Raw genomic sequence first — 5,970 nt, forward strand, 5'->3', positions numbered from 1 at the left:
CCAAGTAAGAAATGAAAACATAAAAACACAAAGTAATTACAAATTAAGATGAATCTACAATTAAGGAGTGAAACACGTGATGACACAGATATTAACTAGGGTCAGAGGGTATAAGTTGTTTAGATGTAGTGGTCAGGGATAACTGTTTAGAAGAATTGCCACTTGAGCTGATATCTGTAGGATGAAAATGAGCCAGCCACGTGGAGACCTGTAGGAAGAATATACCCAAAAAGGGAACAACGGCAACGATACCTTAAATACAATGTCATAATTACAAAAAAGAGCCCTCAAAAATGCCAGTTATCAGCAGATGACAGTATCCATATATGTAAGAAAAGAAATATAGGTCAATAGAATTTGAAATATACACTTGTTTCAGATAGCCATGTCTTAAATTGTATGTCCAGTATGATTCATCCTAATTTGGAATAAGTAAGTAGCCATATTTTTTAAGCCAACTCAAGGCAAAATTACCAGGCCCTGTTGATACTCTACTACCCAAAAGTTTCTTCTCCCTAGGGTCCCTGCCACAGTTGCCTCTTTTCACTTTCCTCCCTAAACTTATTTTTCTATATTTACCTTTTAAACATTGTTCCTCACATTTTTATTCTTTTTTGACTCTCTACAATCTTTCTCAAAGTTATCCATTCCCATTGGCCCCCATGTTCTAAACTCTTCTGAGTTTACAAGTCAAATATATACCATTGGATTTTGCCACATAAATGACCCACTAGGACCATAAATTCAGCAGAGCCAAAACTAGATATGTTATTTCTTGCCCTGACCACACATTCCAATCATTCCCTATGTAACCTCCCTGGCACCCACATTGATCACTTGCCCATGCTTGCCACCTGGATCCTCTTCTACTTTCTGACTTCTTCCCCTCAGCTCCCACATTCAGTCACCCAATCTCTTGATTTTATATTCTCCATATTTACTGGAGTAAGCTCATTTAGAAATTAATGTATCAATGCTGAATTCTTTCCTTCTTTACACTATGACCTGAATTATATAGTAGTATCCACTAATTATGTGTTTACATGTCCCAAAATACTCTAATAAATGACTTACATGCATTGTATCATTTCATCCTTCCAATAGCCCTATTAGCTACGAACAGTATTATTTCTCATATATAAGAAGAGTAAAGCTTACAGGTGTCCAACAATTTGCCTAAAGTTACTTATATAAGTGGAAGGGAAGGAATTTAACCCACATATTTTGACTCTAAAACATGACCTCTCATACAGTGTGCCATATAAAAGAAATAGAAAATTAGCTTTCATAAGAAAAAATAAGAAACTAATTTGATAGTTCTTTTAGGAATAACTTTCCCACTTCAAAGGTTTTAAGATTCCAGGATAAATGACACTAAATCCAGCTATAAGGTAAGATGGTATTCAATCCATTAAAACAGTAGTTCTGAAATGTTTTCAGGTAGCAAATACCTAGAACTTGTGGTGTTATATGGGAAAATTTAAAATATATTAATAAACTTAATTTCACCAAAAAGACTGTAACATAAGACCATATTTTACATAAATGTCCCCACATTATTTTGAATATACAGGTTTTTCAGTCACATGAAATATATGATCCATTACTGTTTCTTTTTTTTTAAGCTGCTAGCTGAAAAACGCTAGCAATCTACTAATTTTTTAAGAATGACTATGAGGGAAAAAAGCTTAAAATTGAAAAAAATGCATATTTTTCTGTTAACTAGAAATACATCATCATTCAATTTAGTTGATCATCTTAGTCCAACCTACTGAACTCTTTCATATGAGCATAATTTGAGAACCACTGAAATAAACATTTATTAAGCACCTATATTTAAGAAAATATGCAATGTGTAATGGGAAAACAGAATAAAATATCGTGTCTCAGTTTACAAACTTACCGAGAAGAAAAAAAATTCCTTACAGGGTTTTGATTTTGTCTTCTAAGACTATAAAATGTATGAAAAATGTTTATGCTTATTACAGGAAAATTAACTATTGTAGCTATAGAATAATCATCAATGCAAATTAAAACCTATATATATGTATATGTGAGGTCTTCAAAGAAGTTACAAAATAGGGTGACACTATCAAATTCATATATTAGAAAATTTACTTTTGGAGTAATGCATTGTGAAGAAATTATAATTGCTAGTGACAACTGCTGGCCCCCTCCAGGACTTCCAGAATAATCTGTTGCTGGAAAAGACCTGTCTCACAGAATTTTGTATGTATTACTATACATACTGGTATATAATACTGGTAATACCATACATTGAAGAAATTAGATCAAGAGAAACAAGAGGTACTTGCAATAGTCCAAGTAAAAATGGGGCCCTGAAATAGGATAGTGAAGTAGGAAGGAAATAATTTGAAAGAGGATCCTTAAGATGTAGAATCACTATGACTTGACTTGACTAGATTTGGAGGTTGAAAAAAGAATCAACGATGACTCACCAAAGTTTCTAATTATGATACCTAGATGGAAGGTAGATAGGTTTCTTTTTTGGGGGGTCCATGCATTTGTGCTTGTCTCATACATAAGACTCATACTTTTCATAGTACATAAGACTATGAAAAGTTCTAAGGCACATAAAATTAGCGAGGGAATATGAAGGTGGGGAATAGGAAAAGCTGGCCTAAAATGAGGAGTAAGAACTGAAATACCAGAAGATAAAAAGCAGATGTTATAGGCTGAGGAAGATGTGGAATCCCTTATACTGCATTTAGAAAGACATAAAAAGCCATTAGAAAACTATTACTAGGGAAATGACATGGCTGATTTAAATCATTGTTAATAATTTCAGTGTCGATGAGGCAAAAAATATTTGGAAATCGTACATCTTGGTTTCTTGACAAATGCCATAATAACTATTATCATAATGGCACCAAGAAATATTTCAAATAGAAACAGAGAATTCACCCACTTAAGTCACCTACTTAAGAAAATTTTGTGTCAGTGTAGGCTGGAGTGAAAGTTTACAGTATTGAAATTCAAACTGACAAGGTAAAAGACATTTTATATGCTTTACTGAAACATTGGCAAATCTTTTTTAATATCTTAATTCAGAGGGAAAAAAAGTATTAAAGGAGACTGACTACCTGTCAGAATTTTGAAGCATTCACTATTTAAATCAAAATACTTCCTAATATGTACTGCCTCAACCCATAAAACAGATCAACAATTTATATGGCAAAATTAGTCCTGTTCTTATGACAAAAATGTACTTAGATAAACTAGTAGTCTTGTCTCTGCCCACCACCCATAGCAGAGTTTGGTCTGTTATCAATGAGTCTGTCTTAGTTTACTGGGGCTGCAATAACAAAGTACCACAAACTGGGTGGCTTAAAAAACAGAAATTTATTTTCTCATAGTTTTGGGGGCTAGTACTGTGAGATCAAGGTGTCAGCAGGTTTGGTTTCTTCTGAGGCTTCTCTCTTGGCTTGCAGACATACCTTCTAGCTATGTCTTCAAATGTGTTTATGGAAATATTCCTCACAGAATCTATAGGAAGCTTGGAAAATCAGGCTTAGAAAACGAAGCAAGAAATAATAGCAAAGAATGAAGTAAGGACATGTATGGATCTTGCCACACTGGCCTGCCACCACTGGACCATACATGCATTCTAATGCCCTGAAAAATTCCTACACTTTGAAAGGTAGTCTTTCTCATTTTCTTGAGATTAAAAGCCCTAGGCATAGGGCTTCCTTCCTATACAGAAGGACATTAGAATGCTGGATAGCAAACAATAATTTCTATTCAGTACAAAATCTACTGCCTTAATCTATTACATCTGATACATTCCAATAGATGTAAAGTTATCCAAATGGCTATATCCAAGGCAGTAAATTCACAGCCTGTCTACCAAATGAAAGCAGTCAGCTTTGGCAGTTTTTCTTTTAGGTCTTTTATGGTGGGTATTTACCTCAGGTTTAACACTGTTCCCACAACTTCCTAATGTATTTCACTCATTCTGACGCTCAAGTTTATATCCCTGCTTTCTTGGGTATTTGAATCGTAACCCTTGGACTATGCCTTCTAAGTATTGTTTTGTGAAAGTTTCGTTAGAATTGTAAGGTCAATAAAAATAGCAGTAGAAAACATAAAATTCCCAGCCCTGCTTCCATTTGCTATTTGAGACCATGAAAAACCATTTACCTTATTTCAAAAACTAGTGAACTCAATGAGTTGGACTTGTTATTTCTAAAATGTATGAAGAAATGATGTATGAGGGAGAGTGCTATGAGAGCATGTACTGTATTCAGAAATGTATATTCTCCACTTGAGGCAAGAAAGGATCTTTGTTCTCTACCAGGGCCACACTTCAGAGGAAAAAAACGAAAGCAAAGGTCACAAGGAGGCAGAGGAAGCTATGAATCATGAAACTGAAGCCATTATCATAACATTATAAGATTCTAGATTTTTTGTAACTTCCCCGTATTTGTTATTTATAATTCATTTGCCTCATAATAATCAGTACAATTACTCAAAATCAAAGACCCAAAGGGTATCTTTGGGGCACTAAAAGTAGGAAGTTAAGACAACTACATTCCATATGCAAACAAAGTCTCAAAGGAGACGATCTCCAAATAATCAAATGGATTATAATACTAAGTAAAGAGGGAGCTGGCTGCATCCCTTCATCCTCTGACAAGAACCATGACAATTACAAAAAATAAAGATGAAAATATGTAAAAGAGGGGGGAACCCATTAACCTGCAGTAGGAGCCCAAATGAAAAGAATTGTGTCTACACACACCTATCATTCTCGACACAATTCTTTTTAGTAGCTATCACATTTTTTCTACACACACACGCTCACACACCATACTTGGGGTTCCTTGACATTATCTTACGTAGAAAATTACTAAGTAAATAATCAATTTGACTAAGTAGGGGGGCTTATCGTTTTCTCCCTATTCGAATTAATGAAAAAGATAAAAAACTTTTATCTATAAAGATGATTCTTGGTTCCACAATGCTTCTTAACAGAAATAAACAATAATCATTTTTTAAAATAACAGCTAAGCATTGTACATTTAAAAAAAATAGTATTTTGGTTTGTACAAGTATCAATGGGTCCCATTCATCATTTAAGTGCCTTTTCAAACAGGATCTAAGTTTGTAATGTTAGGTAATAGGCATATAGGCTGAAGCCAGACTGCCAAGATTAAAATTTCTGGCTCTGTCCTTAGTATAACTTTGGGTATCTTTCTTCCTTTCTCTGCTTCATCTATAAAATGAAAACAGTAACAATTCCCACCTAAGTGTCGTTGTGATAACTAAATGAAATAGTGTGTGCAATGTGCCAAGCAATTTCTGGAGCTACCAAGTACTTTAAGTTCAAACTAAGTTTGGTTACTTTCACATTATAAAGGAATTTTTAGGAATCACCTAGGCACTCTCCTAAAGTCTCAAAATAACTTAATACAGTACTTTTAAGGAGTTCAAGTGCCTCCTTATCTGGGACGCCATCTCAGATGCTCTTCAAATGAAAAGTTAACTTTTTCCATTTTTTTCATAATCCTTCACAGGAATCTGAAGTACACTGCACTCACGGGCCATTCAGCTCCGCCTCTCCAAGGAACAAGAAGGTAACTGAGTAACCTGGTCACGGAGCAACCCCGAGTCCCTGCGGCTGCTCAGTAGTCACTCAGGATGGGGATGGTACAGGGGACCATTAACCGAGCCGGCAGGAAAAGTTTCCAGGTGAGGCGACGATAGACAAGAGTTGCCCCCACGGTAAGCGAAAGTTGAGTGAGAGGAAGCACAAACGCATGGACTCAACCAGCTCGCCCAGATTCATCCTCAGGCCTGTTGCCATCTGGAAAGGGCCTATCGGATGCGCGACATCACGTGTGACGCGTAGTCATTTTCCCACGTCCCATCCCTGCCCCCTCCTTGTCGGACTCAGTGGATGCGCACGCGCAGCTCCGCTTCCGGGAGCCGCTCCTCGCTACCCACTAT

This window comes from Chlorocebus sabaeus, chromosome 10 (assembly GCF_047675955.1).
Source record: "Chlorocebus sabaeus isolate Y175 chromosome 10, mChlSab1.0.hap1, whole genome shotgun sequence".
Lineage (NCBI taxonomy): Eukaryota > Metazoa > Chordata > Mammalia > Primates > Cercopithecidae > Chlorocebus > Chlorocebus sabaeus.